The sequence below is a fragment of the Pleurodeles waltl genome, chromosome 9 (genome assembly GCF_031143425.1).
Source record: "Pleurodeles waltl isolate 20211129_DDA chromosome 9, aPleWal1.hap1.20221129, whole genome shotgun sequence".
Classification (NCBI taxonomy): domain Eukaryota; kingdom Metazoa; phylum Chordata; class Amphibia; order Caudata; family Salamandridae; genus Pleurodeles; species Pleurodeles waltl.
Window position 1 is genome coordinate 1,004,384,589 of NC_090448.1, and position 19,618 is coordinate 1,004,404,206.

Sequence of the window (19,618 nt, forward strand, 5' to 3'; positions counted from 1 at the left end):
GTCACCCTATTGATTACAAACTTTGTGAAATAAAAGACGAGAAAATGAAATTTTTTAAAGCATTAAAAAGTGCGATGAAGGGGGAGTCTTACATTAAAGCGAGCGTAGGAGAGGAGACGCCGCCCGAAGGTACACCAGCTTACATTGTAATGGAGGAAAAAGGGGTAGCTCCGTGCCTTTGGCTAAAGCAATGGCACAAGCTGACAGAGAAACATGGGAGCGTAGCGTTCCCGGTCCATGGGACATTCAATATAAGGATCTTAGAGAATTTGAGATTCGCGATGTACGACATGAAGGTACCTCCAAGGCCAGCACAGTTTGAGGCTCTAGCGATTTGGGAACTGATGGCTAGACAGCAACAGCAAAATAAGTTCGAGACCAGGATAAGAAAGGTAGAAAAGACACTAGCGGACGCTAGGTGGGATAATGCACAGAAGGTGTGGAGGTCAGATGTATTGCAGGGGATAAAATTGTTTCCCGCAATTACTAAGGAAGAAGAGGAGACAGGTAAGAAAGCTACCTGTAAGACAAACAGGAGGTGTTCCAAGGATAGAGAGGACGAGGAAAAGTTGACAAGAGAAGAGGAGTTAGAGGATGAGGAGTTAATCATGCAATTGCTGAACGACCGTCCACCACCTTATGCAGAGAGTGGACAAGGTCCAAGTACCAGTTCTGCCCCTCCGGCACCGGTACAGAACAGTGAAACTCAGAGTTCAGGAGCATCATCGGGATCTAAGGACCCGAGTTTACTGTTCACCCCGCAGATACCGCAGGTTAGGAGAATATATCCAGATGTGCCCATACTGAAACCAGCAGAAAATTATCAGCCGCAGGTCCCAAGGTACTACAGCAGTGACAACAGTACGGGAATGATTCTAGATCCAACCGCAATGGGAGGACAGAATGGTCACAACCCAACACTGGCACAAGCTGAATCAACCCAGTTTTTGATGTCTCAAAAGCAGATGCAGGGGGGAAACGCACATGCTCAGATGACGGGGAGTCAGATGGGCATGCCGGCAATGATGACCCATAGTTTGGGAATGAACATGTCTCAGAACATGGGGAATGGACAGAACGCAGATGCGATATCCCTACCCATTACTGTAGGTCCACCGGTACCTTTGTACTTTCAGCCTAATTCAGGTATGAGCAGTCAAGGATCAATGCTGCAGAATGGGACAGAAAGGAGGTGCATAGAAAACACTACAGGGATAACTCCGATAGCGGCTCAGCCAACTGGATCTGGGCCCTTGATGGAGTTTAGTCCCATATGTGCTCAGTCAACACTGGTGAGGTCGAGTCCCCCACTGATGATACCGCTATCATCGAACACTGAAAAGTTGCCGCAACCATCAATGGCAGTCGATGTGAATGCTACACTGATGGGGTTGAATGCGCAACAGCTGACACAGTGGTTCAACAGTCTGAATTCCACACAAAGCTCAGCCAGTGGGAAGGGAGAAGATTATCTGAATAGGGTCAGGTTGAACATGGAAGCACAAGAATTGGTGGAAGGGACTATGGGTGTGAATAGGTTAGAGTCCTACTCGGAAGAAGAGCTGAGGTATCTATGTCCCAGGATTACGAGAGAAGTGAACAAAGTACATAGAAGCTTGCAAGAAATAGCTGACAAAAACGGGGTTAATATAGACAAGACGAAACACTTGAGCAGGAGCTACAGGTTGGATTTCGGGACCACAGATTTTGAACACATGAGGTCAGCAGGTATGAAGGCACACCTTAGAGAATTGTTGCAGAGTGCACAAGTGTGGAGGTGCTTAGACAAATGGGAAAGCAGATGGGTAAGGAGAAAGGAAAAGAGGAAAGACAGTGTTCCAGAGCTCAACGAGAAAAGACCACAGAGTAGTGATGCAGTAACCATGTTACCAATGAGGGAGACAGCAGGGGGAAAATTAATACATGTACCATGGCACAGAAGCGACATTCAGTCTTTTACGGATGATTTTCCCAAACTGAGAGAGAAACCGATTGAATGGTATCAACAGACTGATAGGTTTGTGAAGCTTGCAAAATGTCTCTGGGAAGACCTGAACACTCTCTTTGAGATTGTGGTTCCGGCAGATTTGTGGGAGGATTGCAAAAGAGCTGTAGGTTGGCCGACAAGTGAACCAGAGAGAGACAGGGATACGGGTGCACCATCACCTATGGTGATGAGCTTGTACTATAAGGTGATTGAGCATTTGAAGACGAAGGTTGCCGCGAAAAACGTGGATTGGCAGAAGATCGATCGAACTGCCCAAGAGGCTAAAGAGTCGATTCATAGTTACTATGAGAGGTTGTTGAAGGCGTTCAAGAACTACAGTGGCACGGAAACAATAGAGGTGAAGGACATGCTTCATTTTGTGTTTAGATTTGTGGAAGGGCTGAGACCAGAGATAAGTCAGATGATAAAGTCGCATTTGATTTGTTGGCAGTCGAAACCTATTGATGAGATGTTGAATTATGCGAAATACTGTAGCGACGAAATTGAAGTGAAACAGAAAAAGTTGAAAGAGAAAGTGATGATGATGCAACTTAAAGCAGCTCAGACAGGTCTGCAAGGGTTGCAAGGGTTGCAAGGGTTCCAACAGCAGGTACCGCAACCGCAGCCGCAGTTGCAGGGAAATATGACGTTTCAGCCACAGGCGAGAGGCAGAGGCAGAGGAGGTTTTGTGAATAATGGTCCGGATTTGAACACTGTTGTGACTCCGAATGGTGTGCAGGCATTGAAAAAGGTGATGCCGTGTCACGTGTGCGGAATTGTGGGTCATTGGAAACGCGAGTGCCCAATGGTGGTACAGGAAGGTGCAGGTGTTGGTCAGCAAAACAATGATGTCAATGTATTCCAGACAATGAGGGGACCAAAAATGAGAGGTCCAAATGCAAATTTTTAGACCATAAATCAGCTACAGGGATTACAGCCCATGCAGCCGCAGCAGATGCAGATGCCCTGTGTGCAGATGACGCAAATGCAGCCAATGCAACAGCAGTTTCCCATGGTACCTAATCAGCAAATGCAAATACCTTTGGCACCAATGAGTCAGCAGCAAGTGATGGTTCCTCCACAGGTCTCGGGTCAGGTAATGAATACAAATGGCACCGTACAACAGTTCCCATTACACAGTGAGAGTGGAATAAACAATGCATGGGAGAGTGAAAGTTCAGGAGAGGAAGGAGATTGTGTGCTTGCAGCATCCTTGGAAGTTGATCAAAAGGGTCCGTACGTGGAGGGAAGAGTAATGGGTCATCGTGTCTCATTCTTGGTTGACACAGGAGCCACACGTTCAACTGTTAAGAGCATTAAAGTACCAAATTTGCCACTCTCAGGGAGAACAGTTCAAGTGGTGGGAGTAGCAAACAGGCACCTGACAAACCCAATTACAGATCCGGTACCAGTCAGCATTGGTAACTATCAAGGGTTACATAAATTTGTGGTATGTGACTCAAGCCCGATAGCACTGTTAGGGAGAGACCTATTGTGCAAATTGGGTTGTTCGATTATGTGTTTGAACGATGGAATAAAAATTCAGACGAGCAGTGATGGGGAAGAAGAGGACAGTGTAGAGGGGGATGAGATGGAAACTGTCGATGAAGAGTATCCTCTGATTTGTCTTTTCCCGATGATAACTGAAGAAGATATTCCAGCTGAATTACGGGAAACAGTCGGAAAGGAAGTGTGGGATATGACAGGGAAAGAGGTGGGATTGATGAAAGGAGTGGAACCAGTGAAAGTGACTGTAAAGCCCAATGCAACCTTTCCCCAGACCCCACAATACCACATGGCACAAGACACCCTCATGAAAGTTGCCCAACTCATTGACGAATTTGTAAAGCAGGGAGTACTGAAAGAAGTGTTAAGCAGTCCATGTAATTCACCAATCATGGGACTAATAAAGCCGAGTGGAAAGGTCCGAATTGTACAGGACTTGAGGAAAATAAATGACATCATAATTAAATGTTGCCCTGTCGTACCAAATCCAGCTGTGATAATGTTCCAAGTCCCTTGCGATGCCGAGTGGTTCTCAGTCATTGACTTGTCACAAGCTTTCTTTTCGGTGCCTCTTCATGAGGACAGCCAATTTCTCTTTTGTTTCAAATTCTTAGACAGAGTGTACAGTTGGTGTCGAATTCCTCAAGGGTTCTCTGAGTCACCGTCAATTTTCAATCAGATTCTAAAGAAAGACTTGGAAGCATTAGAATTGCCATTCGAGTCAACCCTAGTACAGTACATCGATGACTTACTGATTGCATCAAAGACAGAAAGTGGCTGCACAGCCGATACCATTGCTCTGTTGAACCATTTGGGAAGGAATGGACACAAGGTGTCTCCTTCCAAATTGCAGTTCTGTCAGAAGAAAGTGAAATACTTGGGTCACCAAATAGAGAAAGGGTCACGGAGAATAATGAAGGAAAGAATAACAAGTATACTTCAAATGAGTCCACCAAAGACAAGGAGGGAGGTGAGGAAGTTTTTGGGAATGGTGAGCTACTGTCGTCAGTGGATTCCCAACTTCTCAACTCTAGCAAAGCCTTTACTGAAGCTGACCCAGAAGGATGCCTTGGATCAAATTGAGCTGAAAGGAGATGAGATGGATGCTTTCATCGAATTGAAAGAATGCATGTGCAGGGCTCCAGCTTTAGGTATGCCTGATTACACAAAGCCTTTCACATTGTTTTGTCATGAACGTGATGCATGTTCTTTGTCTGTCTTGACTCAAGCCCATGGTGGCATAAACAGACCAGTAGCGTATTTTTCAGCTACTTTGGATCCGGTCGCAGCAGCACTCCCAGGGTGTTTGCGCGCCGTAGCAGCAGTTGGTATCAGCCTCACTCAGAGTGAAGGAATAGTGATGGGACCCCCATTGACAGTCATGGTCCCTCACTCAGTTGAGATACTTTTGACCCGCTCCCGAACGCAACACATGACTGGAGCAAGACTCACAAGGTATGAAACGATAATTCTGGGCTCACCGAATGTGCAGCTGAAAAGGTGCACTACGTTGAATCCAGCAACCTTGCTTCCCGGTGAAAATGCTGAAATTGAGAACGCTGAAGACGTCGAGCATGACTGCCTTCAGGTGACTGAATTTTGTACAAAACCTCGACCTGACATTAAGGATACTAAGCTTGATGAAAATGACCAAATTGTTTTCGTTGATGGTTCATGTCTAAGAGATGGGATGGGAATTTTGAAAGCAGGATATGCTGTATGTACTGTAACAGGTGTCTTGGAAGCATCCTGGCTCCAAGGAGTCTATTCTGCACAAGTAGCAGAACTTGTAGCCCTTACAAGAGCATGTCAACTGTCTGCATTGATGAAAGTCACCATTTACACTGATAGTCAGTACGGGTTTGGAATTGTGCACGACTTTGGACAACTATGGTCACAGAGAGGTTTCCTGACTTCTTCAGGATCCCCAGTGAAAAACGGGGAGAGAATAAGGGAATTGTTACACGCCATTCAAATGCCAGCCAAAGTTGCAGTGGTAAAGTGTAGTGCTCATACAAAAGGACAGGACTATGTTTCTCTGGGAAATGCATATGCGGATCAAGTCGCAAGATTTTGTGCCTTGAACTGTATATTACTCAGAGATGAATGGAATTCGATAAGTGAACCAGAACTCGAACCAGCTGAAGCATTTGCCTTGAAGGTCGTAGATACAATGGATGAACTAAAAGCGTTACAGAATAACGTCAGGGAGGATGAAAGAGATTCCTGGATTAAGTCACAATGTATAAAGAGACCAGATGAGTTATGGGTTTCAAATGAGGGTAAATTTGTTTTGCCAAATAGTCTCTTATCGCAGCTTGCGCGGTTCTATCATGGGCAGGCTCACCAAGGGAGAGATGCCATGATAAGATTGTTCAAAACTGATTGGTTTAACCCCAGATTTCGTCAAGCTGCAGAAGCAGTTTGCCATCGATGTGTCATTTGTCAGCAGATGAACCCAGGGAAAGGAACGGTTGTGAACGTGAGCCACATTGGTAGGGCAAGTGGCCCGTTTAGTAGAATGCAGATGGACTTCATTGAGATGCCTGTGCGTGGAGGTCTGAAGTATGTGTTGGTGACTGTGTGCATTTTTAGTCACTGGATTGAAGCATACCCCACACGTAGAAATGACAGCCTTACAGTTGCAAAATTATTGTTGAGGGAGTTAATACCACGTTTCGGATTCCCAATCTCTTTAGAATCAGATAGAGGAAGTCACTTCAATAACGAGGTGATAAAGTTACTTTGCGCAGCGCTGAACATTGAGCAAAAACTGCATTGTAGCTATCGCCCTGAAGCCTCAGGACTGGTGGAACAAATGAATGGTACATTGAAATCAAGAATGGCGAAAATATGTGCATCGACAAATTTGAAATGGCCTGACGCATTGCCCTTGGTGTTAATGTCAATGAGAAACACCCCTGATAGAAAGACTGGATTGTCTCCGCACAAAATTCTCATGGGCAGGGCTATGAGACTTCCTGCAGTTCCCGCAAACGCGCTTTTGAATATTACAGATGATATGGTGTTAGACTACTGCAAAGGTCTGGCTGACGTGGTTCGCTCTTTCTCTCACCAGGTGGAAGCGACCACCTTGCCACCGATCCAAGGTCCAGGACACACACTGAAAGCAGGTGACTGGGTCGTGATAAAGAAGCACGTGAGAAAGTCGTGTCTGGAACCCCGTTGGAAAGGCCCTTTCCAAGTGATCCTGACGACCACTACCGCTGTGAAGTGTGCAGGAGTTCCCAACTGGATTCACGCCAGTCACACAAAGAAAGTGTTGTGTCCCACAGATGAGGAAGTTGAAGCGCTGAAACTGCCAGTGCCTGATAAAACAGTGCTGAGCGCTGAGACAGAGCAAAACCGAACTGAAAGCGAACAGGCAGGAACAGAAGAGAGAGAAATATTCTCTGAGGACGAAACGACCGACTCACTTGGGGAAGGCCAAGGAGAAACCTCAGACAGCGATGAAGCAGCTGAAGGTGACAAAGAGCCTGAAGCAGCTGAGGGTAGCAAAGAGCCTGAAGCAGCTGAAGGTGACAAAGAGCCTGAAGCAGCTGAAAGTGATAAAGAGTCTGAAGAAAGTAACGGTGACGAAGGGCTCGAAAGAGGTGGAAAAGCAGGAGAGCCTGATCAGAGGAGGGCTTTCCCAGAAGCAGACGATACAGAAAAAGAAAAAGAGAACGCGATTGATCCCCCAGAAGGAGGGGACAAGGCAGAACAGAACGAAAAAGTTCAAGCTTCCACAGAAAAGATCGCAGGTCCATCAAATGGACACGGTGCGAAGAGGAGACTAAGTATATCACCAATAAAACAAAGGACTAAAGAAAATTTGAAGGACGGAGAAAGGCCAAAAGTGAAAGAGAAAAGAAAGGAAGTGACTGTCGTGGTACCATCCTCAAGTGAAGGAAAAGACTTGGCCAAAGAGGAAAGTACCAGTGAGGCAGAATCGAGAAGAGAAGCAAAATTGAAAAGGAAAAGGATACCAAACAGGAGATATTCCGGTCCAGAATGGGCATATGTAGTCAATGACGATTGGACTGACGAATTTGTATCTCTTAGCCTCGAGAACGAAGAAGAAGAGATACCAATAGAAAAGAAAAGTTTTATGGACTCTGTCGATTGAAAGGGTAATAAATGATATTGCTTGCTACAATCTGACGTGATACAACCAGCTGAGACATTGCTAAACCGGATAAGACACTTGCTGAACTGATAAAAGACTGAGTTATTGCCGAATTGAGACAAATGCTGCTAACCGATAAATGACTGGCCTCTTGAAGAAAACTGTGTGAACATTGCGCTCGTTCAGCTTTGTAACTGAATTGCTAAATAGTTTCTTTACAGGTGCTTCTAGCTCTCTGATTCTATACAGATCATGGCTACACAAAACAGTAGAGTGAAATATTGTAAATATGCGTGTATAGGCTTGATAATTGCATGTGTACTAATAATAATGGCAATCGTGCTTGGAATGCATGGTAAGGGTGAGAATGAGAAAATTGATGCTTCTACTTTTGCTCCTGTTACTGTCACTGAACTAACCGCATTGAAAAGACTAGAATTAGATGAGAGACACTTGCATGATAAGAAAGAACTTTTGTATAATGTTTTCTATCGCTTGCTAACAGAATATGTTGAGACTATGGATGCGAAAGATTGTTATGTGTGTACACAGATACCGACATCAGTAAAGGAAGGGGTGACTTATCACCACATGCCTCTTACATACGGGATTACATGTAGTATAGTAATGTCTAGATTTTATGGTCAAACTAACATACAGTATTTTTACTCAAATTATGATGTTACCTTTGCATATGTTCCTATAATAGCGCAGCTAAGCCAGATTGCTAAAGATTGGGATGCTAAAATAATGAGGGAATTTTTCGAGCCAATGCAACCTTTTGAAACGGCTCACGCTCATAGGGAAAACCTTACCTGCTCACTCACTGCAGTAGAAATAAGCTTTTTAGATCGCACAGATGATAGAAGGGCACAAATGAATGCGAAATTAGAAACAGAGCTAAGTAAGAGGACTTCAGTAGATCATTATGATTTTGCCGCAATAAAAACACAAGGGAGAATAGCTTTAGATGCTTGGCATGTAGGGAAATTTTGTATCTATCGAGGTGAATCTTATTATGATAACATTTTCGTAGGAGCGAGTGAGTGTAAACATACGTTTATCTTTAAGGCCAAATGGACATTCATGATGAACGGACTTGACCCTGTCATTCCAGGTGTATATTACATTTGTGGGTATAATGCCTATTATCGTCTTCCGAAGGGATGGTGGGGAAGATGTTATTTGAGTATAGTGTTCCCAAAAGTTTATCAACTAGATGACCTATCGATGATTCCAAAGACATCTGGATCCCATCGTATCCAGAAAAGAGAGACCGCAGCTGCTGTGGTAGGAGATATATTTGGAGCCATGATTCCTTCATTGGGAGTTGTGCTGAATTCCATCAAAATAAGAAAGTTGTCTACTATAGTGGATAACATGTTGACAAAGTTTTCAGGTGCTATAATCCTGATAGATGCTGAACTTGCAGCGGAAAGAGCTATGACTCTTCAAAACAGGCTTGCCTTAGACATTCTTTTAGCAAAGGATGGCGGCGTTTGCAAAATGCTTGGTGCGCGCCACTGTTGCACGTATATTCCAGACAACAGTGTGAAAATTAAAACTATGCTTGCTAATTTAACAAAAGAGAGTGCAGACTTGAAGGAATTGAAAGAACCAGGGGTGTGGGAGAAGGTTGGAAAAGGACTTGCTTCAGTGGGAAATTGGATTGGTGGAATTTGGAATGGAATATTACTAAAAATAATACAGGGAATATTAATAGTACTGATTTGTATCTTTGGAATTTGGGGAATAAAAAGGGGAATAATAATGATTATGGAAAGAATTAAAAGAAGGAAGGAAGAGAAAATGATGAAAAGAATGGCAGAAGAATACAAAGCGAAAACTAGGGGAACTAAAAGGAAAAGAGAACTGACAGAATTTTAATGGAATAAAATTTGTGGGAATAGTTTGTGTGATGACAAGTAGTCATCAGAGGAGGGATTGATGACGCAGAAATGAAGGTTTTACATTTATTATCACTTAAACGTAGTGCTGAAATAATCAAGAGTGACTTTAACCGAACTAATAAAGATTGTACGGGGACAAAATGTGCCCTCAGAGTAGTTTGCCAACATTTATAAGCGGGCTTTATATAACGTGATGTATTAGAATTGCACTAATCCGACATAATCGTAAACGTGTGCTATGATTCGCTTGTTTGAAATGCTTTAGCTTAGCCTAACTTTAGTGGAGGCTTCGGCCTAGTTGCCTGGTCTCACGGTTTAGATGCTCGTATTTTTCCAATGTGCTAATAAACGTGTATTTCTGCTTGAAGCTGTACTTTTCCACTGAGATCGTTCACAAGCTTATCTTAAGGTTTCGTGCCAGCCTGGCATTTTTCTCTTTGCTCCAAGGTCAATCTGCAGGTGCGGACAATGGAAGCTCTGAAAGTGAGTTAATTGGTATAAAATGTTGCAACTTGCGTACCCGTCTCCAAGGATAATGTATGCTTAAGTAAAAGCTTGAGAACTGTTGTTTTTGATTGGACAATTTGAAGCCAACCTATGAACCCTCCAATGGAAGACCCTACTGGATTTGAACTGTTGTCTATTTAAACCAGGTGCACAAGAAGAAAGTAGCCATTACAGCCAGTGCAGCCATTATTGCCGTTACCCGCCATTTTGCAGCTATTATGGCCCACCTTGCTGCGACGCCATTTCGAAAGAGACTCTGATGCTTTCTCTAATCGAGAGAAAGAGACTTAAATGATTCTTACCCTAGAGACTTTAACTTTGATTTGTCCCTTTGCATGAAGTAGTAGTTTATCTTGCCGCCGTGAGGCAACTGCCCCGTCCACCCCTGCCCCTTTGCCCCGTCCCATGCTGATCGAGAAACGGTACCCGTGAGACGAAGACTTCCTTGAATGCTGATTGTAATTGGTAAATATGAAAGGAAATTGTACAATTGCATTGTGTTTCTTTTAGGTAACCAACTGCTGATTTTTGATAAGAGCCCTAGCTAGGAGTTTTCCAAATTAATGTTGCTAAATTGTTTTTGCATGAAGTCCCACATGCCGATGCTAATTTGAGGTTAGATGAGGATTCCTTTTGTTGCACGATGCAATTTGAGACCTTGTTATGCTGACCAATGTATGCAATTAGCTCATTACAGATTATAGTTTTAGTGATTTGCATTGCTATTATCGAATGCCTTGTTATTCAAATGCTGCATAGATTGCACCTGTTTCGTCGTTATGGACAGCTATTAATGTTCATTTACGTTTATCATTTGGTGTTGAGACACATCTATATTGTGCTAGCTTTGTTAATATAGGGAAATAAATTCACTAACTTTGAATAAACTGGTGTGGTTATTCCTGACTGAAAGGTCAGGGTTCGCCGAAATGTATTCTGGATTAATTGTTAAGTGTTATGTTGATCAGGGTATTGCTTATGTTCGTTATTGATTATTGATTTGATTAAATTGACTGATCTCGGGTGAAGAGAGTCCCACTTAGCCAAAAGATTCATCGGCCAAAAGAGCGTCCAAGTACAGGCAAATTATTAGTACGGAACGCTCTACCATGAATTCTGTAATTTGAGGACCCTGGTCATTGGACTGATGCCGGCGAATGTGTGAAAATTATCATATTGCGGCTAAGATGACGGGTGCGGTAAATAGAGGGACAAGGTTCATGATGGAATCATGGAACCCCGTTCAGGGCAGAATTATATGAGAGGAAAGCATAACAAGGCAATTTTTCATATGGACAGTTACAGTAGTACCTGAACGTATGTGGGAATCTATTTTATGATCAAAGTTTATGGATACATTGAAGTTTTCATGAAAGGAATCATATCAAACTTTGTTATTGCCAATTGGAATAAAAGAGCTAAACGGCGGCCAGATCTATGGTATTGGAACCAGGATGGCAGCGGTCCTCTTTTGCTATCCACATGGAATCCTCCAATAAGAAGAGTTGATATGAATTTTAAATCACAGTGTCGACTTTGTTTTATTTTTATAAGCATTGATCAAGACACCTCGCTGAAACACATCTGCTGTTGGAATAAACACTCTGAGTGTGCCATGCAGTTTTCATTAATAGTTTACGTAAGTTCCACTCCAACGATTTATGGGGAAAGCACCCGTCTTAAGTTCAGCAGTTCTGGATGGAAGTGTTTGAAACATGTATATATATATATATATATGGGTGTGTGGGTGTATATATATATATATGTGTGTGTGTGTGTGTGTATACATATACACACACACACACATATATATATATATATATATATATATATATATATATATATATATATATATATATATATATATATATATTGGTTTTTTTTATTATTATTTTTTCCCAACAAGACAGTCCTTGCTTTTTGCTCCACGGAACAAGAAATGGAAATCAAATTTGCAGAGACCAAACAAAGATTCATTGAGAGAAAATACAAATATAGAGACATTCAATCAAGTGAAAAAAGCAAGGTCTCTAAATAGGACTGGAATATTGAATAGATTAACAGCAAAGGAAAAGAAAAAGAAAGAGGACTTGAATATAAGAATGGTGATAACATTTAGTAAAGAAAATCATTTCATCTTAAATATCCCTTATAAATATTGGGATATCATAAAGAAAGCTCCAGACGTGGGTAAATTACTGGAAGCAAGACCAACTATTACATATAAAAAGATTCCATCACTACAAGATCTTTTAGTAAGAAGTCATTTTCAAAATAATAGACCATTGAACTGGTTAGAAACTCAAGGAAATGTATTCATATGTTGTGGAAAATGTAAAGCATGCCGGATAGGCATTAATACAAAAGAATATCAAGATTTCAGAGGAAACACAATACCTATTAATAAGAGGATCACGTGTAATACTACGTTTGTAGTTTATATAATAGAATGTTTCTGTGGACTACGGTATGTTGGTAGCACAATATGGCCTCTGAAAAAAAAAATATTAGAGCATATTAGGGCTGTACAAAACAAAGACTCGAATTATGGCATGTCAAAACATTTATCCACACATGAAGGAAAAGACTGGACAAATATGAGCTTCTTTGGTATTTCCAGTATTGAGAAAAATGAGAGAGGTGGAGACCGTGAATTGAAACTCAGACGCCTAGAATCACGATTGATTATCAAGTTGTGGACCAAGACCCGGAGAGGTTTTAATGGGGATGAGGAACTTTATAGCCATTTATAAATACCATGAATTAAGTTTGAAAGTATTGAGAAAGAAGATGTGAAATATATAAAAAGAATCCCAATATACAGGATATTGAATTGCTAAATAATGCTATCAATATTTTTAGTAATGAGATGAACATGAGCATAATATGATTTAATTGATGGGAAAGTAAAAATGAATACATCATTTTGTAACTATTGGGATATATGAGATATATAAAAAAAATACAATCTATATTAATGAATTGTGAAATATGAAGTAGAGATACAAGAAGTAAGGATAATATGGCTTGAATTAGATTGCCTGTCCCCGTTTTTTAAAAGAATTGGTAACTTGGATTCCATGTAGAGTATTTTTGTAAATGATTGATAGTGGTTTTAATGTTGATGTACTACGTTTCCCATATTGCATTGCTAGGGTGGTGCTTATAAAAAGTATAAAAATAAGACATAGAAAGTGCACTCACATACTATGCGCAAGACCTGTTGGTTGAAAAGCGTTGGTGGCGGAATTGGTGCTGGAATATAATAATAAAAGGATTAACTCTCTTGGACTGCTATGGACTTGTAAGTATTTGGTTTGTAATATATATATATATAAATATATATTCACTGAAAAAACGAAAGGGTACAGGGACGTTATAGTTAAGAATGAAACAGAATTTAACGTTTTAGTTAGTTCAGAAACTTTGTTTTTCTCAGTTAATTTCTTTTTTTTTTTTAACGCAAAGTAATTTTCATTACTACATGTTAATCCAGCCAATGCCGTGCACCCTGAGGCCAATCCCCTAACTATCCAACCCCACGCTGCGCATAGGCCTTTGGTCATGCGCAGAGGGGTTTGGCCGTGGCCTGCCTCTCTGGGTATGAGAATAGGTGTGATAGGGTGTATCTGAGGGGGTGAGAGTGGCTGAGAGAGTGTCTGTCTGGGTGTGAGAGTGGGTGCATCAGTGTTTTAGTGGGTGTATCTGGATGTGAGAGTGGGTGCATCAGTGTCTTAGTGGGTGCGTCAGTGTCTGTGAGTGGGTGCGTGAGAGTTTTAGTTGCTCTGTGACTGGGTGTGTGAGAGTCTGAGTGGGTCTGTGAGTGGGTATGTGAGTGTTTGAGTGGGTCTGTGAGTGGGTGAGTAAGGGTCTGAGTGGGTCTGTGAGTGGGAGAAAGAGATTGAAAAGGAGAAATTGAGAGAGAGAGTGAAAGGGAGAGAGATAGAGAGTTTTTTACATTTTGGTGAATGCTATATATACAATAAGATATTTCTGGACAAATTGAAAAGTAAAATGTATTTGTCAATTAAAAAGAGTGTGATCACCTTTCCTTATAAACGTTAATTTTTTTAAGTTAAAAATAAATTACAGTAGGGAAATAACCACAGACACACCAGTACTAGAACCCTCAATTTTCATTGTGAGGGTCTGTGACCTTAAACACTATGCCACAGGTGTCTCACTCCTGTGCTGAAAGTCATTCCATGGAGGGTCAATTACAATGACAATCTCTCATTCTCTCTCTCTCTCTCTCTTCCATCCCACAATGGGATAGAAGATTGAAAGGGTGACTGGACTGCGGGGGGAGCCTCAAGGTCCCCAAGGTCCTAGCTGCCTCCCCACGTCCTGGGGGAGCTGGCACTGCTCACACAACCAGAGAGCTGCTTTAAAAAGCAGTTCCCCAGTTGTGGGAGCAATGTTTTCATCTGTTTCCATGCACGCATATTTGCGTGCAGGGAAACCAATGAAAACTTTGGTTCTGACAGTGGTAGGTGTTCGACAGCTCCTACTGTCAAAAAGAGGACTTTGTTTGTGTTTGCTCGGTGGGAGCTGTCAGCTTCCACCAAGCAAAAGCAAACACCTATGTCTTGGGGACAGGCACCCCGGGACAAAGCAGAAGCCGGCCCTAGAGGGTGGCGGTTCCCAAGGCCATCTATAGCTCCATGAGGGAGGCCCCACTCCAAAGACCTTTGCGCGGGGAGGTGTTGGTCCCCGGGACTAAGGGGCGGGCCGGCACATAGACCCCCACATTATCTTTGTTTAAAGCCCCAGGGAGGTGGCAGTCCCCAGGGCTGTGGGGGAGCCACGCTACCCCCGCATCAAATTAGTTCAAAGCCCCGGGAAGGTGGCGGACACGGGGCTGCAGGGGGGCAAGCAGCCCACCTGCACTAAATTTGATGAATGCCCTGGGGAGGTGGTGGTCCCTGGGGCTGCAGGGGGGGCGGATAGGCCCCTGTATTGAACTGATGAAAGCCCCAGGAGGTGGCAGTCCCCTGGGCAGTGAGGGCACCAGGCAGCCCCCTGCATTGAAATGCAAAAGCCCCAAGGACCTGGACCACCTGTGGGCTGTTTATAAAACAAGTGCGTAAGCCTGCACTTCTTTGTTTCATTTTACAGGATTTGTTGTGAATAGCAGCAAAACATTTTTAAATAAATGCTCTTTAGCTCTGGGGGAGGTTCCTCTTCGATCCCAGCACCAGAATTAAGGGGTCAGGGAGTCCCTACCCAGGCCTCTTTTGTTATTTTACATCTTTTGTTCTGGGAATTGACTCAAGCCAAGTCCCAAGGAGGCTGCCAACACTTCCTGGTTGAAGTGTCGGCAGCCAATAAGATCTCAGAATGAGATCAGGAGGGTTTGGGAAACCCTTGGTGTCCCTATATATCCAAATTTGGATTTTTTTTATTTCTCAAAAACTACCAAAGGGATTTACACCAAATAACAAAAAGGCCTCTTTCAGGACCAAGAGCTACCTCTCAGCCAAATTTGGTGTAATTCCGTCTAGTAATTTGGGTGCTATCGCTGTTCAAAATCCCAATAGAAAAGGGAATGGGGAACACGCGTTTTGGGACCCCCCTTTTTCTCGGCACTCGCTTGATGGATCACCCCTGAAACTTTCCAGACAGCAGCTGAAGCACCGTTTTTTGGAAAATTTTGTGAAGATTCATCAAACAGCGCCATAGTTATTAGAAAAACAAAAAATGGCTTTTCTATAGAAACTAAGGGCCTCATTATGACCCTGGCGGGCGGCGGAGGCCGCCCGCCAGGATCCCGCCCTCCAAATTACCGCGCCGCGGTCAAAAGACCGCGGCGGGTATTACGAGTTTTCCCCTGGGCTGGCGGGCGGTTCCAGTAAAACCGCCCGCCAGCCCAGGGGAAAACGACCTTCCCACGAGGATGCCGGCTCGTAATCGAGCCGGCGGAGTGGGAAGGTGCGACGGGTGCTACTGCACCCGTCGCGTATTTCACTGTCTGCAAGGCAGACAGTGAAATACATTTTGGGGCCCTCTTACGGGGGCCCCTGCCGTGCCCATGCCATTGGCATGGGCACGGCAGGGGCCCCCAGGGGCCCCGCGACCCCCCCCTACCGCCATCCTGTTCATGGCGGCTTTCCCGCCATGAACAGGATGGCGGTAGGGGGGGTCAGAATCCTCATGGCTGCGGAGCGCGCTCCGCAGCCATGGAGGATTCATATGAGCAGCGGAAAGTCAGCGGGAGACCGCTGACTTTCCGCTTCTGACCGCGGCTGAACCGCCGCGGTCAGAATGCTCATTGGAGCACCGCCAGCCTGTCGGCGGTGCTCCCGTGGTCGGTGGCGGGTCAGAATGACCCTCTAAGTCCTAAGTAAAAAAAAAAAATACATATATATAGATATATATATATATATATATATATATATATACATATATATATATATATATATATATATATATATATATATATTGTGTTTCCCTGTCTTTCTGATTTTTAAACTTGTATAGAACATTAAGGCCCTCATTACAACCCTGGCGGTCGCTGATAAAGCGGTGGTAATACCGTCAACAGGCCGGCAGAAAAAAATGGAACCACGACCATGGCGGAAAACGCCAACACAGACAGCCACTTTAACACTCCGACCGCCAAGGTGGTAGAAACAAACACTGCGGCGGTAACCGCCAACAGACAGGCAGAAGACAATGTACCGCCCAGTGTATTACAACAAGCCTATCCGCCACCTTTTCCGGGGCGGTACCAACGCCATCAAAAGCACGGCGGAAACAGTCTTTGGAATGGAAACCACTCACCTCTTGACACCCAACGAGGAACCAGGACGCCATGGAGCCCGAGTTACAGGTGCTACCAATGTTGGTTCACCTCCTCTTCTACCAGGAGCAGCAAAGACGGCGGTGACAACCACGGTGAGTACTGCACCTAGCACACGGGGGGAGGAAAAACAGAGTGACACACACATGCAAAACGCAACATCCTCACCCCTACCCTCACCCACAACAACAGACACACAAATACATGCATCAACATTACATTTACACCCTGTCACCCCCTGGAAGAACACAAGGACAGCAGGAAATGATTGTAAAGAGTGTAATCATCGAAAATTCAGGTAGGCCAAGATGACTTAAAATCATCAGTATATACAAATATGTAAAGCAACTACACAAGTCCGGATAGTGTCCAATCATTGTCCGTGGACCAGTGGTCTCAAAATGCATGGGTGAAGCCCACACATGATACCTGACTCGAAACGGAGAGAACACTGCTGGGGCATCAGCTCGAAAATAAATAGGCACCTCAGCCAGATGAAGGGACAACGCCACTGCTCCACGAGGGTACTCCATGCCCACTGATTGGTCCTGGGGAGTACAAAGCCATAGTCTCTCAAGTCTCTCAAGTGGCAGGGTTGCCCACTGCTTTATCCTGGGGAGTGCAAAGCCACAACCTCTCAAGTCTCTCAAGTGGGTGGGTTGCCCACTACTTTATCCTAGGGTGTGTAAAGCCACAGTCACTCAAGTCTCTCAAGTGAGTGGGTTGCCCACTGATTGGTCCTGGGGAGTGCAAAGCCACAGTCTCTCAAGTGTCTCAAGTGGGTGGCTTGCCCACTGATTGGTCCTGGGGAGTGAAAAGCCACAGTCTCTCAAGTCTCTCAGGTGGGTGGGTTGCCCACTGATTGGTCCTGGGGAGTACAAAGCCACAGTCTCTCAAGTCTCTCAAGTGGGTGGTTTGCCCACTGCTTTATCATGGGGAGTGCAAAGCCATAGTCTCTCAAGTCTCTCAAGTGGGTGGGTTGCCCACTGCTTTATCCTGGGGAGTGCAAAGCCACAACCTCTCAAGTCTCTCAAGTGGGTGGGTTGCCCACTACTTTATCCTAGGGTGTGTAAAGCCACAGTCACTCAAGTCTCTCAAGTGGGTGGGTTGCCCACTGATTGGTCCTGGGGAGTGCAAAGCCACAGTCTCTCAAGTGTCTCAAGTGGGTGGGTTGCCCACTGATTGGTCCTGGGGAGTGCAAAGCCACAGTCTCTCAAGTCTCTCAGGTGGGTGGGTTGCCCACTGATTGGTCTTGGGGAGTACAAAGCCACAGTCTCTCAAGTCTCTCAAGTGGGTGGTTTGCCCACTGCTTTATCATGGGGAGTGCAAAGCCACAGTCACTCAAGTCTCTCAAGTGGGTGGTTTGCCCACTGCTTTATCCTGGGGAGTGCAAAGCCACAACCTCTCAAGTGGGTGGGTTGCCCACTACTTTATCCTAGGGTGTGTAAAGCCACAGTCACTCACGTCTCTCAAGTGGGTGGTTTGCCCACTGCTTTATCATGGGGAGTGCAAAGCCACAGTCTCTCAAGTCTCTCAAGTGGGTGGGTTGCCCACTGCTTGGTCCTGGGGAGTGCAAAGCCACAGTCTCTCTAGTGGGTGCCGGTTTTCTACTGGTTCTGGAGGGGGCTTTGTGCCCAGAGTGCTTCATCCTGCCAAGAACTGGGTGAGTGGATGATTTTCTCCACTGGTTCTGGAGGGGGCTTTGTGCCTTGAGTGCTTCATCCTGCCAAGGACTGGGGTAGTGGATGCCTTTCTCCACTGGTTCTGGAGGGGGCTTGGTGCCCAGAGTGCTGCACATGCAGTGTGGCAGGTCCCATTCCCTCACCTGGGCGTGTGTGCCACGAGATTGCCTAGGAACAGGTAGCATGATACTTCATGGAATCAGAGATGCACTTCACCCTGCTGCGACTTTGCCTTCCCCCTGCTGGTACTAACAGTGCTGGGTGTGGTGCCTCATGTACGCTGTGCAGGGTCCAGGACATCTCCTGCTGCCTCGGACGGCTGTCCACTGTGAATGTTTGCCATGTCGGCTGTGGTGGCCCTGTCTGTGCACGTCGCGGGGCTGGTGGCGGTGGTTGCTGCGGTGTCTGTGGTGGAGATGCTGCCGGTGGTGCATGTGTCAGCACCTGTGGAGGGAGACCACAGGATGTCTCCTGCAGCCTCCGACGGCTGCCCACTGGGGATGATGCTGGGGACTTTTGCTGAGGCAGCAGACGTGCACGTGGCGGTGCAGCTGGCCGTGCAGGTGGCCGTGCAGGTGGTGGTGTCCACCGCCGTACAGGTTGCTGTTCTGTTTGCCAGAAGGGGTGACACTAGTCCCTCAGCTGGAGGCTCCGTGCCCTGTGCTGACTTCCCCTTAGCCTGTGTCCCTTCCCCACCTTGGATGTCGCTGCTGGGCCCTTGGCACTGTCCCCTTTTGGTTTGGAGGAGGCCTTGCTGAGTGGTTGGTGTGGCTTCTACTTACGGCAAGTGGGCCCCTTCTTCACTTTGGCAGGTGGCGGAATGGGCTGTTCCTTGGCCTCGCTCGGTGGCACACTGCCAGCCCTGGTGGGTGCCGCCCGCGATGTTACAGGACTTGCTGAGACCGGAGTGCTGGAGGATTTGGTGGCTGGGGTGCTGGGCTGGGACCTGGACATCCTGGCCCTAGGGGAAGGACAGGGGGGAGGTGTAGGGAAGAGGTCAATGTTAGCCAGGAAAAGTTTTTTAGACACACTGGGATGGGAAGATGGAGGGGGTTTGGGAGTGGAGGAAGAGGGAGTGGTTGTAGGAGGTGTACG